This window comes from Drosophila eugracilis, unplaced genomic scaffold (assembly GCF_018153835.1).
Source record: "Drosophila eugracilis isolate 14026-0451.02 unplaced genomic scaffold, ASM1815383v1 contig_226, whole genome shotgun sequence".
Taxonomy (NCBI): domain Eukaryota; kingdom Metazoa; phylum Arthropoda; class Insecta; order Diptera; family Drosophilidae; genus Drosophila; species Drosophila eugracilis.
Genome location: NW_024573070.1, coordinates 63,544 through 81,853, shown reverse-complemented (window position 1 = coordinate 81,853; position 18,310 = coordinate 63,544). Strand labels below are relative to the sequence as shown.

At 34.3% G+C, this 18,310-nt stretch overlaps 5 non-coding genes across 5 annotated transcripts; all 5 read left to right on the top strand.

Moving 5' to 3' along the window:
- The first annotated feature begins 2,032 nt into the window (after positions 1–2,032).
- On the top strand, positions 2,033–2,212 carry LOC121530112. The gene has a single exon (XR_005993796.1). It is a non-coding gene; the product is annotated as a 5.8S ribosomal RNA (ribosomal RNA).
- A 401-nt stretch (positions 2,213–2,613) lies between these two features.
- Positions 2,614–6,568, top strand: LOC121530123. Its single transcript, XR_005993807.1, has one exon. It is a non-coding gene; the product is annotated as a large subunit ribosomal RNA (ribosomal RNA).
- A 4,416-nt stretch (positions 6,569–10,984) lies between these two features.
- Positions 10,985–12,982, top strand: LOC121530115. Its single transcript, XR_005993799.1, has one exon. It is a non-coding gene; the product is annotated as a small subunit ribosomal RNA (ribosomal RNA).
- A 636-nt stretch (positions 12,983–13,618) lies between these two features.
- Positions 13,619–13,798, top strand: LOC121530111. The gene has a single exon (XR_005993795.1). It is a non-coding gene; the product is annotated as a 5.8S ribosomal RNA (ribosomal RNA).
- Positions 13,799–14,198: 400 nt separating this feature from the next.
- LOC121530121 lies at positions 14,199–18,153 on the top strand. Its single transcript, XR_005993805.1, has one exon. It is a non-coding gene; the product is annotated as a large subunit ribosomal RNA (ribosomal RNA).
- Positions 18,154–18,310: the final 157 nt, after the last annotated feature.

Below are 18,310 nucleotides of genomic sequence, written 5' to 3'. Positions count from 1 at the left end.
AATAGCGTATATTAAAGTTGTTGCGGTTAAAAACGTTCGTAGTTGAACTTGTGCTTCATACGGGTAGTAAAGTAACTTACAATTGTGGTTAGAACTATACCTTTATGTATGTAAGCGTATTACCGGGTGGAGTTCTTATATGTGTTGGAGATACTTGTATTTTTTTCATATGTTCCTCCTATTTAAAAACCTGCATTAGTGCTCTTAAACGAGTGTTATTAGTGGGCCGAGTACAATTACTTTGAACAAATTAGAGTGCTTAAAGCAGGCTTCAAATGCCTGAATATTCTGTGCATGGGATAATAAAATAAGACCTCTGTTCTGCTTTCATTGGTTTTCAGATCAAGAGGTAATGATTAATAGAAGCAGTTTGGGGGGCATTAGTATTACGACGCGAGAGGTGAAATTCTTGGACCGTCGTAAGACTAACTTAAGCGAAAGCATTTGCCAAAGATGTTTTCATTAATCAAGAACGAAAGTTAGAGGTTCGAAGGCGATCAGATACCGCCCTAGTTCTAACCATAAACGATGCCAGCTAGCAATTGGGTGTAGCTACTTTTTATGGCTCTCTCAGTCGCTTCCCGGGAAACCAAAGCTTTTGGGCTCCGGGGAAGTATGGTTGCAAAGCTGAAACTTAAAGGAATTGACGGAAGGGCACCACCAGGAGTGGAGCCTGCGGCAATTTGACTCAACACGGGAAAACTTACCAGGTCCGAACATAAGTGTGTAAGACAGATTGATAGCTCTTTCTCGAATCTATGGGTGGTGGTGCATGGCCGTTCTTAGTTCGTGGAGTGATTTGTCTGGTTAATTCCGATAACGAACGAGACTCAAATATATTAAATAGATATCTTCAGGATTATGGTGCTGAAGCTTATATAGCCTTCATTCACGGTGGCAGTAAAATGTTTATTGTGTTTGAATGTGTTTATATAAGTGGAGCCGTACCTGTTGGTTTGTCCCATTATAAGGACACTAGCTTCTTAAATGGACAAATTGCGTCTAGCAATAATGAGATTGAGCAATAACAGGTCTGTGATGCCCTTAGATGTCCTGGGCTGCACGCGCTACAATGAAAGTATCAACGTGTATTTCCTAGACCGAGAGGTCCGGGTAAACCGCTGAACCACTTTCATGCTTGGGATTGTGAACTGAAACTGTTCACATGAACTTGGAATTCCCAGTAAGTGTGAGTCATTAACTCGCATTGATTACGTCCCTGCCCTTTGTACACACCGCCCGTCGCTACTACCGATTGAATTATTTAGTGAGGTCTCCGGACGTGATCACTGTGACGCCTTGTGTTACGGTTGTTTCGCAAAAGTTGACCGAACTTGATTATTTAGAGGAAGTAAAAGTCGTAACAAGGTTTCCGTAGGTGAACCTGCGGAAGGATCATTATTGTATAATATCCTTACCGTTAACAAAAAATTTGTATTATATTTATTTATAATTCAAATAAAAACAATTTGCCAAAATAAATAACAAAAAGAATTCATGAAATTCAAAAAATGATGGTGTAGTGGCGGTCATCATTATATATATATCAACACAAATGAACATATAATGGCTTTTCCTTAATTATATGTATTTTATGGAGTGTGGATGGAGGAGGAGAAAGACTTTATTATAAGAGGCACAAAGTCAAAATGCAAATGCATTTTTAAATAATATTTATCATGTGTGTATATGGACCATAATATAACACGCGTTGCGAATATGTATTGTTCATCTCAGCTATGAGCATACGTTGGATTATGCAACAACCTAAAATATACAATGTTGTACCTGGTATTCTTCAGGTTAATGTTTTATATAAATCCCAATGTATATCGCTTAAAAGTATTCATACCGTAAATTGCCCGTAAATCACTTGATATACATTGCTTATATAAAACTAAGACATTTCGCAACATTTATTTTAGGTATAAAAACATATTTATTGAAGGAATTGATATATGCCAGTAAAATGGTGTATTTTTAATTTCTTTCAATAAAAACATAAATGACAAAATTAAAAACCAAATATTAAAACTCTAAGCGGTGGATCACTCGGCTCATGGGTCGATGAAGAACGCAGCAAACTGTGCGTCATCGTGTGAACTGCAGGACACATGAACATCGACATTTTGAACGCATATCGCAGTCCATGCTGTTATAGTACTTTAATTAATTTTATAGTGCTGCTTGGACTACATATGGTTGAGGGTTGTAAGACTATGCTAATTAAGTTGTTTATAAAATTTGAAATCAGATTTTATAAGCGTATGGTATATTATTGGATACAAATAATTAAATTATTTTATTCATAATATTAAAAAATGTATGAAAAAACATTATCTCGCATTTGTTATTTATTTGAATGTGAAAAAACGAAGAGAAATATTTTCGATTTCAGTCAAATAATACTGAGAAATGTCTAGCATAAAAATTTATCTAGAATTGTCTCATATTAATGATATGAAAAATTGAAAGCAAATGGAAATGTTATTGTTCTTCGTTGGTTCGTTTAAAATAGCATATAAAAATGGAAATATAATTGTAAACGAATTTATTAAAATGTTTTTATCATTATATATATAAAAGAATTAATTGCATTAAAAATGTTATATACAACCTCAACTCATATGGGACTACCCCCTGAATTTAAGCATATTAATTAGGGGAGGAAAAGAAACTAACAAGGATTTTCTTAGTAGCGGCGAGCGAAAAGAAATCAGTTCAGCACTAAGTCACTTTGTCTATATGGCAAATGTGAGATGCAGTGTATGGAGCGTCAATATTCTAGTATGAGAAATTAATGATTTAAGTCCTTCTTAAATGAGGCCATTTACCCATAGAGGGTGCCAGGCCCGTATAACGTTAATGATTACTAGATGATGTTTCCAAAGAGTCGTGTTGCTTGATAGTGCAGCACTAAGTGGGTGGTAAACTCCATCTAAAACTAAATATAACCATGAGACCGATAGTAAACAAGTACCGTGAGGGAAAGTTGAAAAGAACTCTGAATAGAGAGTTAAATAGTACGTGAAACTGCTTAGAGGTTAAGCCCGATGAACCTGAATATCCGTTATGGAAAATTCATCATTATAATTGTAATATTTAAACAATATTATGATAATAGTGTGCATTTTTTCCATATAAGGACATTGTAATCTATTAGCATACAAAATTTATCATAAAATATAACTTATAGTTTATTCCAATTAAATTGCTTGCATTTTAACACAGAATAAATGTTATTAATTTGATAAAGTGCTGATAGATTTATATGAATACAGTGCGTTAATTTTTCGGAATTATATAATGGCATAATTATCATTGATTTTTGTGTTTATTATATGCACTTGTATGATTAACAATGCGAAAGATTCAGGATACCTTCGGGACCCGTCTTGAAACACGGACCAAGGAGTCTAACATATGTGCAAGTTATTGGGATATAAACCTAATAGCGTAATTAACTTGGCTTTATAATGGGATTAGTTTTTTAACTATTTATAGTTAATTAACACAATCCCGGGGCGTTCTATATAGTTATGTATAATGATATTTATATCATATATGCCTCTAACTGGAACGTACCTTGAGCATATATGCTGTGACCCGAAAGATGGTGAACTATACTTGATCAGGTTGAAGTCAGGGGAAACCCTGATGGAAGACCGAAACAAGTTCTGACGTGCAAATCGATTGTCAGAATTGAGTATAGGGGCGAAAGACCAATCGAACCATCTAGTAGCTGGTTCCTTCCGAAGTTTCCCTCAGGATAGCTGGTGCATTTTAATATTATATAAAATAATCTTATCTGGTAAAGCGAATGATTAGAGGCCTTAGGGTCGAAACGATCTTAACCTATTCTCAAACTTTAAATGGGTAAGAACCTTAACTTTCTTGATATGAAGTTTAAGGTTATGATATAATGTGCCCAGTGGGCCACTTTTGGTAAGCAGAACTGGCGCTGTGGGATGAACCAAACGTAATGTTACGGTGCCCAAATTAACAACTCATGCAGATACCATGAAAGGCGTTGGTTGCTTAAAACAGCAGGACGGTGATCATGGAAGTCGAAATCCGCTAAGGAGTGTGTAACAACTCACCTGCCGAAGCAACTAGCCCTTAAAATGGATGGCGCTTAAGTTGTATACCTATACATTACCGCTAAAGTAGATGATTTATATTACTTGTAATATAAATTTTGAAACTTTAGTGAGTAGGAAGGTACAATGGTATGCGTAGAAGTGTTTGGCGTAAGCCTGCATGGAGCTGCCATTGGTACAGATCTTGGTGGTAGTAGCAAATAATCGAATGAGACCTTGGAGGACTGAAGTGGAGAAGGGTTTCGTGTGAACAGTGGTTGATCACGAGTTAGTCGGTCCTAAGTTCAAGGCGAAAGCCGAAAATTTTCAAGTAAAAACTGAAATATACAAATAAAAGCTGGAAATAATATACTTGAATAATTTTGAACGAAAGGGAATACGGTTCCAATTCCGTAACCTGTTGAGTATCCGTTTGTTATTAAATATGGGCCTCGTGCTCATCCTGGCAACAGGAACGACCATAAAGAAGCCGTCGAGAGATATCGGAAGAGTTTTCTTTTCTGTTTTATAGCCGTACTACCATGGAAGTCTTTCGCAGAGAGATATGGTAGATGGGCTAGAAGAGCATGACATATACTGTTGTGTCGATATTTTCTCCTCGGACCTTGAAAATTTATGGTGGGGACACGCAAACTTCTCAACAGGCCGTACCAATATCCGCAGCTGGTCTCCAAGGTGAAGAGTCTCTAGTCGATAGAATAATGTAGGTAAGGGAAGTCGGCAAATTAGATCCGTAACTTCGGGATAAGGATTGGCTCTGAAGATTGAGATAGTCGGGCTTGATTGGGAAACAATAACATGGTTTATGTGCTCGTTCTGGGTAAATAGAGTTTCTATCATTTATGGTAGTTACTTGTTCCCCGGATAGTTTAGTTACGTAGCCAATTGTGGAACTTTCTTGCTAAAATTTTTAAGAATACTAGTTGGGTTAAACCAATTAGTTCTTATTAATTATAACGATTATCAATTAACAATCAATTCAGAACTGGCACGGACTTGGGGAATCCGACTGTCTAATTAAAACAAAGCATTGTGATGGCCCTAGCGGGTGTTGACACAATGTGATTTCTGCCCAGTGCTCTGAATGTCAAAGTGAAGAAATTCAAGTAAGCGCGGGTCAACGGCGGGAGTAACTATGACTCTCTTAAGGTAGCCAAATGCCTCGTCATCTAATTAGTGACGCGCATGAATGGATTAACGAGATTCCTACTGTCCCTATCTACTATCTAGCGAAACCACAGCCAAGGGAACGGGCTTGGAATAATTAGCGGGGAAAGAAGACCCTTTTGAGCTTGACTCTAATCTGGCAGTGTAAGGAGACATAAGAGGTGTAGAATAAGTGGGAGATATTAGACCTCGGTTTGGTATCGCCAATGAAATACCACTACTCTTATTGTTTCCTTACTTACTTGATTAAATGGAACGTGTATCATTTCCTAGCCATTATACGGATATATTTATTATGTCTTATGGTATTGGGTTTTGATGCAAGCTTCTTGATCAAAGTATCACGAGTTTGTTATATAATTGCAAACAAATTCTTTAATAAAACGGTGCATTTATGTATTTTTGATTTGAAAATTTGGTATAACTCCAATTACTCAGGTATGATCCAATTCAAGGACATTGCCAGGTAGGGAGTTTGACTGGGGCGGTACATCTCTCAAATAATAACGGAGGTGTCCCAAGGCCAGCTCAGTGCGGACAGAAACCACACATAGAGCAAAAGGGCAAATGCTGACTTGATCTCGGTGTTCAGTACACACAGGGACAGCAAAAGCTCGGCCTATCGATCCTTTTGGTTTAAAGAGTTTTTAACAAGAGGTGTCAGAAAAGTTACCATAGGGATAACTGGCTTGTGGCGGCCAAGCGTTCATAGCGACGTCGCTTTTTGATCCTTCGATGTCGGCTCTTCCTATCATTGTGAAGCAAAATTCACCAAGCGTTGGATTGTTCACCCATGCAAGGGAACGTGAGCTGGGTTTAGACCGTCGTGAGACAGGTTAGTTTTACCCTACTAATGACAAAACGTTGTTGCGACAGCATTCCTGCGTAGTACGAGAGGAACCGCAGGTACGGACCAATGGCACAATACTTGTTCGAGCGAACAGTGGTATGACGCTACGTCCGTTGGATTATGCCTGAACGCCTCTAAGGTCGTATCCGTGCTGGACTGCAATGATAAATAAGGGGCAATTTGCATTGTATGGCTTCTAAACCATTTAAAGTTTATAATTTACTTTATAAACGACAATGGATGTGATGCCAATGTAATTTGTAACATAGTAAATTGGGAGGATCTTCGATCACCTGATGCCGCGCTAGTTACATATAAAAACATTATTTAATACAATGACAAAGCCTAGAATCAATTGTAAACGACTTTTGTAACAGGCAAGGTGTTGTAAGTGGTTGAGCAGCTGCCATACTGCGATCCACTGAAGCTTATCCTTTGCTTGATGATTCGATTAGATGATATGGATGGATGGATTTCTATCTATATCATCTATTTAAAAATATATGTATATATTGACATTGGCTTATAATATTATTATATATTATTTAATATATATTAATGCTATAACAAAATGTTTATGTATATACATGTATATAAGGGTACATATATAAATTATATATATTTTTGATATATTTTTAATTATTACGATAATAAAGAATATTTTAAAGTATATATAATTTATAAGTAACCAGCTTGCCTTCATTGGCTACAATGGGAGTCTATAAGTGTCCAATAGTTCCCATTTTGATGAAGGCAGCGAAATGAAGGTTCATTATCTAATAAGAGATGTATATAAAGAGAGATATATAAAAAAAAAGAAATTAAACAAGTACAAGTCTCATAAAGAGACTAAGTTAATAATATGGGAGTCTATATGTGTCCAATAGTCCCCATAATGGTAGCCAAATGAAACGTCATCTTATTAGTGACGCCGTAATAAAACCACTTCTACATAAATAAAGAAATTATACAAGTACAAGTCTCATAAAGAGACTAAGTTAATAATATGGGAATCTATAGGTGTCCAATAGTCCCCATAATGGTAGCCAAATGAAACGTCATCTTATTAGTGACGCCGTAATAAAAGCACTTCTATATAAATAAAGAAATTATACAAGTACAAGTCTCATAAAGAGACTAAGTTAATAATATGGGAGTCTATAGGTGTCCAATAGTCCCCATAATGGTAGCCAAATGAAACGTCATCTTATTAGTGACGCCGTAATAAAAGCACTTCTACATAAATAAAGAAATTATACAAGTTCAAGTCTCATAAAGAGACTAAGTTAATAATATGGGAGTCTATAGGTGTCCAATAGTCCCCATAATGGTAGCCAAATGAAACGTCATCTTATTAGTGACGCCGTAATAAAAGCACTTCTATATAAATAAAGAAATTATACAAGTACAAGTCTCATAAAGAGACTAAGTTAATAATATGGGAATCTATAGGTGTCCAATAGTCCCCATAATGGTAGCCAACTGAAACGTCATTTTATTAGTGACGCCGTAATAAAAACATTTCTATATAAAGAAAGAAATTATACAAGTACAAGTCTCATAAAGAGACTAAGTTAATAATATGGGAATCTATAGGTGTCCAATAGTCCCCATAATGGTAGCCAAATGAAACGTCATATTATTAGTGACGCCGTAATAAAAACACTTCTATATAAAGAAAGAAATTATACAAGTACAAGTCTCATAAAGAGACTAAGTTAATAATATGGGAATCTATAGGTGTCCAATAGTCCCCATAATGGTAGCCAACTGAAACGTCATTTTATTAGTGACGCCGTAATAAAAACATTTCTATATAAAGAAAGAAATTATACAAGTACAAGTCTCATAAAGAGACTAAGTTAATAATATGGGAATCTATAGGTGTCCAATAGTCCCCATAATGGTAGCCAAATGAAACGTCATATTATTAGTGACGCCATAATAAAAAAACTTCTATATAAATAAAGAAATTATACAAGTACAATAATTCGTATCATAAAGTAACTAAATTATCTTAATATGATATCTGTAAAATTCTTAAATAACGATGGATTGACTTGGTATAATAATAAATGAATGGATTATTAAGAAGGTTTTCACACATGTGCGTGTGTACCTATAATTATTATATATTATATATATAATATATTTATATATATATATAAGAAAAACCTATACAATATTTCTATATTATATAGGAAAATAATAAGATATTTAACATTATTCATATAAATATATAATAATTTATATATTGATATGACTTATATATACAATATTTATATGAAATAATAAGAAAATATATCTATATTTATATTATATGGTAGGAAGTGGTTGCCGACCAGATATATTGACCAAAATTTATGTTATGTCAAAAATATTAAGAAATTATGTATAATACATATAAATATAATAAGTTATATATTGATATAACTTATAAATACAATACTTATATGGAAATAATACAAAAAAAAATATATACATTATATGGAAAAAATAGAAAAACCATAATATGATGAAACCTTAGTATGAAAAATGACGTTTTCACTGAAGGCGTGTCCAAAAACATATATAGGTAGGCAGTGGTTGCCGACCAGATATATTGACCAAAACTTATGTTATGTCAATAATAATAAGAAATTATGTATTATACATATAAATATGATAAGTTATATATTGATATAACTTATAAATACAATATTTATATGAAATAATAAGAAAATATATCTATATTATATGGAAAATATAGAAAAATCAATAATATGATGAAACCTTAGTATGAAAAATGACGTTTTTACTGAAGTCGTGTCCAAAAACATATATAGGTAGGCAGTGGTTGCCGACCAGATATATTGACCAAAACTTATGTTAAGTCAATAATAATAAGAAATTATGTATTATACATATAAATATAATAAGTTATATATTGATATAACTTATAAATACAATATTTATATGAAATAATATAAAAAAATATATATATTATATGGAAAAAAATAGAAAAATCCATAATATGATGAAACCTTAGTATGAAAAATGACGTTTTCACTGAAGGCGTGTCCAAAAACATATATAGGTAGGCAGTGGTTGCCGACCAGATATATTGACCAAAACTTATGTTAAGTCAATAATAATAAGAAATTATGTATTATACATATAAATATAATAAGTTATATATTGATATAACTTATAAATACAATATTTATATGAAATAATATAAAAAAATATATATATTATATGGAAAAAATAGAAAAATCCATAATATGATGAAACCTTAGTATGAAAAATGACGTTTTCACTGAAGGCGTGTCCAAAAACATATATAGGTAGGCAGTGGTTGCCGACCAGATATATTGACCAAAACTTATGTTAAGTCAATAATAATAAGAAATTATGTATTATACATATAAATATAATATAAATATAAATAATTATATATTGATATAACTTATAAATACAATATTTATATGAAATAATAAAAAAATAATATAAAAAAATATATATTATATGGAAAAAATAGAAAAATCCATAATATGATGAAACCTTAGTATGAAAAATGACGTTTTCACTGAAGGCGTGTCCAAAAACATATATAGGTAGGCAGTGGTTGCCGACCAGATATATTGACCAAAACTTATGTTATGTCAATTATAATAAGAAATTATGTATTATACATATAAATATAATAAGTTATATATTGATATAACTTATAAATACAATATTTATATGAAATAATATAAAAATATAATTATATTATATGGAAAAAATAGAAAAATCCATAATATGATGAAACCTTGGTATGAAAAATGACGTTTTCACTGAAGGCGTGTCCAAAAACATATATAGGTAGGCAGTGGTTGCCGACCAGATATATTGACCAAAACTTATGTTATGTCAATAATAATAAGAAATTGAATATTATACATATAAATCTAATAAGTTATATTAATATGACTTATAGGTTCAATATGTATATGAGACACTATTAAAACTTTCTTTATAATATAAGAGAGTATATACATCTTGGGTGCCAAAAAGAATGAAAAATACCCATTTTCAGGACAGCGTGTCCAAAAACTACTATATGATGGTCAGTTGTTGGCCATCCAGTATTGATCAAAATTTACATTATATATATAAATTTTGTCAATATTATAAAAAGGAAATTTATAATAATAATATTATCCGTATAAATTTGTTACAATTTTCTCTTAGAATATTGAACTTGGCTACGCGGTTAATATTTATTGCCCTTAGATAATATCGTTGAAACAAAGGCCAAGGTGTTATATATTACTATATAACTACAATTCGTTTCCAATTATTATCGTTAATTTTCAACAGAAAGGTGGTATATACTGTAACTTGATTGATATACTATATATTTACCTAACAATTGGATCATAGAATATCGTTTTCGGTATTATGTGGTTCAGCGAGATCAAAGGAATTGTAAAAATATATTTTTATATAAGCGTTCGGTTTTATATTATATATATTACTCGAAAGTTTATATGAAAAAGATAAATTTTAAATTTATCATCAAAATGCAAATGATTTAATTCAATATTTATATTGATTAAACAAAAATTAAACATGTGTGGATACAATAATATTGTATGTTGAAATAAAATGATATTTTAGAATGAAATTATGTATATGGTATTTATAAAATATATAATGGAAATATATATTATTGTATTGAAAACTATTTCAATCGATAATAAAACTGGAGAACAAAAAAAACGAATACGATGGCTTTAAATAAGTGGCCGTATTCGAATATAAGAAATAAATAAATTATTTCTACAAGAGAAATACAAATTTCTATTCAAAAATATGAAAATGAAATATGATTAAAAACATTATTCTGGTTGATCCTGCCAGTAGTTATATGCTTGTCTCAAAGATTAAGCCATGCATGTCTAAGTACACACGAATTAAAAAAGTGAAACCGCAAAAGGCTCATTATATCAGTTATGGTTCCTTAGATCGTTAACAGTTACTTGGATAACTGTGGTAATTCTAGAGCTAATACATGCAATTAAAACATGAACCTTATGGGACATGTGCTTTTATTAGGCTAAAACCAAGCGATCGCAAGATCGTTATATTGGTTGAACTCTAGATAACATGCAGATCGTATGGTCATGTACCGACGACAGATCTTTCAAATGTCTGCCCTATCAACTTTTGATGGTAGTATCTAGGACTACCATGGTTGCAACGGGTAACGGGGAATCAGGGTTCGATTCCGGAGAGGGAGCCTGAGAAACGGCTACCACATCTAAGGAAGGCAGCAGGCGCGTAAATTACCCACTCCCAGCTCGGGGAGGTAGTGACGAAAAATAACAATACAGGACTCATATCCGAGGCCCTGTAATTGGAATGAGTACACTTTAAATCCTTTAACAAGGACCAATTGGAGGGCAAGTCTGGTGCCAGCAGCCGCGGTAATTCCAGCTCCAATAGCGTATATTAAAGTTGTTGCGGTTAAAACGTTCGTAGTTGAACTTGTGCTTCATACGGGTAGTACAACTTACAATTGTGGTTAGTACTATACCTTTATGTATGTAAGCGTATTACCGGTGGAGTTCTTATATGTGTTGAGATACTTGTATTTTTTTTCATATGTTCCTCCTATTTAAAAACCTGCATTAGTGCTCTTAAACGAGTGTTATTGTGGGCCGGTACAATTACTTTGAACAAATTAGAGTGCTTAAAGCAGGCTTCAAATGCCTGAATATTCTGTGCATGGGATAATGAAATAAGACCTCTGTTCTGCTTTCATTGGTTTTCAGATCAAGAGGTAATGATTAATAGAAGCAGTTTGGGGGCATTAGTATTACGACGCGAGAGGTGAAATTCTTGGACCGTCGTAAGACTAACTTAAGCGAAAGCATTTGCCAAAGATGTTTTCATTAATCAAGAACGAAAGTTAGAGGTTCGAAGGCGATCAGATACCGCCCTAGTTCTAACCATAAACGATGCCAGCTAGCAATTGGGTGTAGCTACTTTTATGGCTCTCTCAGTCGCTTCCCGGGAAACCAAAGCTTTTGGGCTCCGGGGAAGTATGGTTGCAAAGCTGAAACTTAAAGGAATTGACGGAAGGGCACCACCAGGAGTGGAGCCTGCGGCTTAATTTGACTCAACACGGGAAAACTTACCAGGTCCGAACATAAGTGTGTAAGACAGATTGATAGCTCTTTCTCGAATCTATGGGTGGTGGTGCATGGCCGTTCTTAGTTCGTGGAGTGATTTGTCTGGTTAATTCCGATAACGAACGAGACTCAAATATATTAAATAGATATCTTCAGGATTATGGTGCTGAAGCTTATATAGCCTTCATTCACGGTGGCAGTAAAATGTTTATTGTGTTTGAATGTGTTTATATAAGTGGAGCCGTACCTGTTGGTTTGTCCCATTATAAGGACACTAGCTTCTTAAATGGACAAATTGCGTCTAGCAATAATGAGATTGAGCAATAACAGGTCTGTGATGCCCTTAGATGTCCTGGGCTGCACGCGCGCTACAATGAAAGTATCAACGTGTATTTCCTAGACCGAGAGGTCCGGGTAAACCGCTGAACCACTTTCATGCTTGGGATTGTGAACTGAAACTGTTCACATGAACTTGGAATTCCCAGTAAGTGTGAGTCATTAACTCGCATTGATTACGTCCCTGCCCTTTGTACACACCGCCCGTCGCTACTACCGATTGAATTATTTAGTGAGGTCTCCGGACGTGATCACTGTGACGCCTTGTGTGTTACGGTTGTTTCGCAAAAGTTGACCGAACTTGATTATTTAGAGGAAGTAAAAGTCGTAACAAGGTTTCCGTAGGTGAACCTGCGGAAGGATCATTATTGTATAATATCCTTACCGTTAACAAAAAAATTTGTATTATATTTATTTATAATTCAAAATAAAAACAATTTGCCAAAATAAATAACAAAAAAGAATTCATGAAATTCAAAAAATGATGGTGTAGTGGCGGTCATCATTATATATATATCAACACAAATGAACATATAATGGCTTTTCCTTAATTATATGTATTTTATGGAGTGTGGATGGAGGAGGAGAAAGACTTTATTATAAGAGGCACAAAGTCAAAATGCAAATGCATTTTTAAATAATATTTATCATGTGTGTATATGGACCATAATATAACACGCGTTGCGAATATGTATTGTTCATCTCAGCTATGAGCATACGTTGGATTATGCAACAACCTAAAAATATACAATGTTGTACCTGGTATTCTTCAGGTTAATGTTTTATATAAATCCCAATGTATATCGCTTAAAAAGTATTCATACCGTAAATTGCCCGTAAATCACTTGATATACATTGCTTATATAAAACTAAGACATTTCGCAACATTTATTTTAGGTATAAAAACATATTTATTGAAGGAATTGATATATGCCAGTAAAATGGTGTATTTTTAATTTCTTTCAATAAAAACATAAATGACAAAATTAAAAACCAAATATTAAAACTCTAAGCGGTGGATCACTCGGCTCATGGGTCGATGAAGAACGCAGCAAACTGTGCGTCATCGTGTGAACTGCAGGACACATGAACATCGACATTTTGAACGCATATCGCAGTCCATGCTGTTATAGTACTTTAATTAATTTTATAGTGCTGCTTGGACTACATATGGTTGAGGGTTGTAAGACTATGCTAATTAAGTTGTTTATAAAATTTGAAATCAGATTTTATAAGCGTATGGTATATTATTGGATACAAATAATTAAATTATTTTATTCATAATATTAAAAAATGTATGAAAAAACATTATCTCGCATTTGTTATTTATTTGAATGTGAAAAAACGAAGAGAAATATTTTCGATTTCAGTCAAATAATACTGAGAAATGTCTAGCATAAAAATTTATCTAGAATTGTCTCATATTAATGATATGAAAATTGAAAGCAAATGGAAATGTTATTGTTCTTCGTTGGTTCGTTTAAAATAGCATATAAAAATGGAAATATAATTGTAAACGAATTTATTAAAATGTTTTTATCATTATATATATAAAAGAATTAATTGCATTAAAAATGTTATATACAACCTCAACTCATATGGGACTACCCCCTGAATTTAAGCATATTAATTAGGGGAGGAAAAGAAACTAACAAGGATTTTCTTAGTAGCGGCGAGCGAAAAGAAATCAGTTCAGCACTAAGTCACTTTGTCTATATGGCAAATGTGAGATGCAGTGTATGGAGCGTCAATATTCTAGTATGAGAAATTAATGATTTAAGTCCTTCTTAAATGAGGCCATTTACCCATAGAGGGTGCCAGGCCCGTATAACGTTAATGATTACTAGATGATGTTTCCAAAGAGTCGTGTTGCTTGATAGTGCAGCACTAAGTGGGTGGTAAACTCCATCTAAAACTAAATATAACCATGAGACCGATAGTAAACAAGTACCGTGAGGGAAAGTTGAAAAGAACTCTGAATAGAGAGTTAAATAGTACGTGAAACTGCTTAGAGGTTAAGCCCGATGAACCTGAATATCCGTTATGGAAAATTCATCATTATAATTGTAATATTTAAACAATATTATGATAATAGTGTGCATTTTTTTCCATATAAGGACATTGTAATCTATTAGCATACAAAATTTATCATAAAATATAACTTATAGTTTATTCCAATTAAATTGCTTGCATTTTAACACAGAATAAATGTTATTAATTTGATAAAGTGCTGATAGATTTATATGAATACAGTGCGTTAATTTTTCGGAATTATATAATGGCATAATTATCATTGATTTTTGTGTTTATTATATGCACTTGTATGATTAACAATGCGAAAGATTCAGGATACCTTCGGGACCCGTCTTGAAACACGGACCAAGGAGTCTAACATATGTGCAAGTTATTGGGATATAAACCTAATAGCGTAATTAACTTGGCTTTATAATGGGATTAGTTTTTAACTATTTATAGTTAATTAACACAATCCCGGGGCGTTCTATATAGTTATGTATAATGATATTTATATCATATATGCCTCTAACTGGAACGTACCTTGAGCATATATGCTGTGACCCGAAAGATGGTGAACTATACTTGATCAGGTTGAAGTCAGGGGAAACCCTGATGGAAGACCGAAACAGTTCTGACGTGCAAATCGATTGTCAGAATTGAGTATAGGGGCGAAAGACCAATCGAACCATCTAGTAGCTGGTTCCTTCCGAAGTTTCCCTCAGGATAGCTGGTGCATTTTAATATTATATAAAATAATCTTATCTGGTAAAGCGAATGATTAGAGGCCTTAGGGTCGAAACGATCTTAACCTATTCTCAAACTTTAAATGGGTAAGAACCTTAACTTTCTTGATATGAAGTTTAAGGTTATGATATAATGTGCCCAGTGGGCCACTTTTGGTAAGCAGAACTGGCGCTGTGGGATGAACCAAACGTAATGTTACGGTGCCCAAATTAACAACTCATGCAGATACCATGAAAGGCGTTGGTTGCTTAAAACAGCAGGACGGTGATCATGGAAGTCGAAATCCGCTAAGGAGTGTGTAACAACTCACCTGCCGAAGCAACTAGCCCTTAAAATGGATGGCGCTTAAGTTGTATACCTATACATTACCGCTAAAGTAGATGATTTATATTACTTGTAATATAAATTTTGAAACTTTAGTGAGTAGGAAGGTACAATGGTATGCGTAGAAGTGTTTGGCGTAAGCCTGCATGGAGCTGCCATTGGTACAGATCTTGGTGGTAGTAGCAAATAATCGAATGAGACCTTGGAGGACTGAAGTGGAGAAGGGTTTCGTGTGAACAGTGGTTGATCACGAGTTAGTCGGTCCTAAGTTCAAGGCGAAAGCCGAAAATTTTCAAGTAAAAACTGAAATATACAAATAAAAGCTGGAAATAATATACTTGAATAATTTTGAACGAAAGGGAATACGGTTCCAATTCCGTAACCTGTTGAGTATCCGTTTGTTGTTAAAATATGGGCCTCGTGCTCATCCTGGCAACAGGAACGACCATAAAGAAGCCGTCGAGAGATATCGGAAGAGTTTTCTTTTCTGTTTTATAGCCGTACTACCATGGAAGTCTTTCGCAGAGAGATATGGTAGATGGGCTAGAAGAGCATGACATATACTGTTGTGTCGATATTTTCTCCTCGGACCTTGAAAATTTATGGTGGGGACACGCAAACTTCTCAACAGGCCGTACCAATATCCGCAGCTGGTCTCCAAGGTGAAGAGTCTCTAGTCGATAGAATAATGTAGGTAAGGGAAGTCGGCAAATTAGATCCGTAACTTCGGGATAAGGATTGGCTCTGAAGATTGAGATAGTCGGGCTTGATTGGGAAACAATAACATGGTTTATGTGCTCGTTCTGGGTAAATAGAGTTTCTATCATTTATGGTAGTTACTTGTTCCCCGGATAGTTTAGTTACGTAGCCAATTGTGGAACTTTCTTGCTAAAATTTTTAAGAATACTAGTTGGGTTAAACCAATTAGTTCTTATTAATTATAACGATTATCAATTAACAATCAATTCAGAACTGGCACGGACTTGGGGAATCCGACTGTCTAATTAAAACAAAGCATTGTGATGGCCCTAGCGGGTGTTGACACAATGTGATTTCTGCCCAGTGCTCTGAATGTCAAAGTGAAGAAATTCAAGTAAGCGCGGGTCAACGGCGGGAGTAACTATGACTCTCTTAAGGTAGCCAAATGCCTCGTCATCTAATTAGTGACGCGCATGAATGGATTAACGAGATTCCTACTGTCCCTATCTACTATCTAGCGAAACCACAGCCAAGGGAACGGGCTTGGAATAATTAGCGGGGAAAGAAGACCCTTTTGAGCTTGACTCTAATCTGGCAGTGTAAGGAGACATAAGAGGTGTAGAATAAGTGGGAGATATTAGACCTCGGTTTGGTATCGCCAATGAAATACCACTACTCTTATTGTTTCCTTACTTACTTGATTAAATGGAACGTGTATCATTTCCTAGCCATTATACGGATATATTTATTATGTCTTATGGTATTGGGTTTTGATGCAAGCTTCTTGATCAAAGTATCACGAGTTTGTTATATAATTGCAAACAAATTCTTTAATAAAACGGTGCATTTATGTATTTTTGATTTGAAAATTTGGTATAACTCCAATTACTCAGGTATGATCCAATTCAAGGACATTGCCAGGTAGGGAGTTTGACTGGGGCGGTACATCTCTCAAATAATAACGGAGGTGTCCCAAGGCCAGCTCAGTGCGGACAGAAACCACACATAGAGCAAAAGGGCAAATGCTGACTTGATCTCGGTGTTCAGTACACACAGGGACAGCAAAAGCTCGGCCTATCGATCCTTTTGGTTTAAAGAGTTTTTAACAAGAGGTGTCAGAAAAGTTACCATAGGGATAACTGGCTTGTGGCGGCCAAGCGTTCATAGCGACGTCGCTTTTTGATCCTTCGATGTCGGCTCTTCCTATCATTGTGAAGCAAAATTCACCAAGCGTTGGATTGTTCACCCATGCAAGGGAACGTGAGCTGGGTTTAGACCGTCGTGAGACAGGTTAGTTTTACCCTACTAATGACAAAACGTTGTTGCGACAGCATTCCTGCGTAGTACGAGAGGAACCGCAGGTACGGACCAATGGCACAATACTTGTTCGAGCGAACAGTGGTATGACGCTACGTCCGTTGGATTATGCCTGAACGCCTCTAAGGTCGTATCCGTGCTGGACTGCAATGATAAATAAGGGGCAATTTGCATTGTATGGCTTCTAAACCATTTAAAGTTTATAATTTACTTTATAAACGACAATGGATGTGATGCCAATGTAATTTGTAACATAGTAAATTGGGAGGATCTTCGATCACCTGATGCCGCGCTAGTTACATATAAAAACATTATTTAATACAATGACAAAGCCTAGAATCAATTGTAAACGACTTTTGTAACAGGCAAGGTGTTGTAAGTGGTTGAGCAGCTGCCATACTGCGATCCACTGAAGCTTATCCTTTGCTTGATGATTCGATTAGATGATATGGATGGATGGATTTCTATCTATATCATCTATTTAAAAAATATATGTATATATTGACATTGGCTTATAATATTATTATATATTATTTAATATATATTAATGCTATAACAAAATGTTTATGTATATACATGTATAAATATATACATAT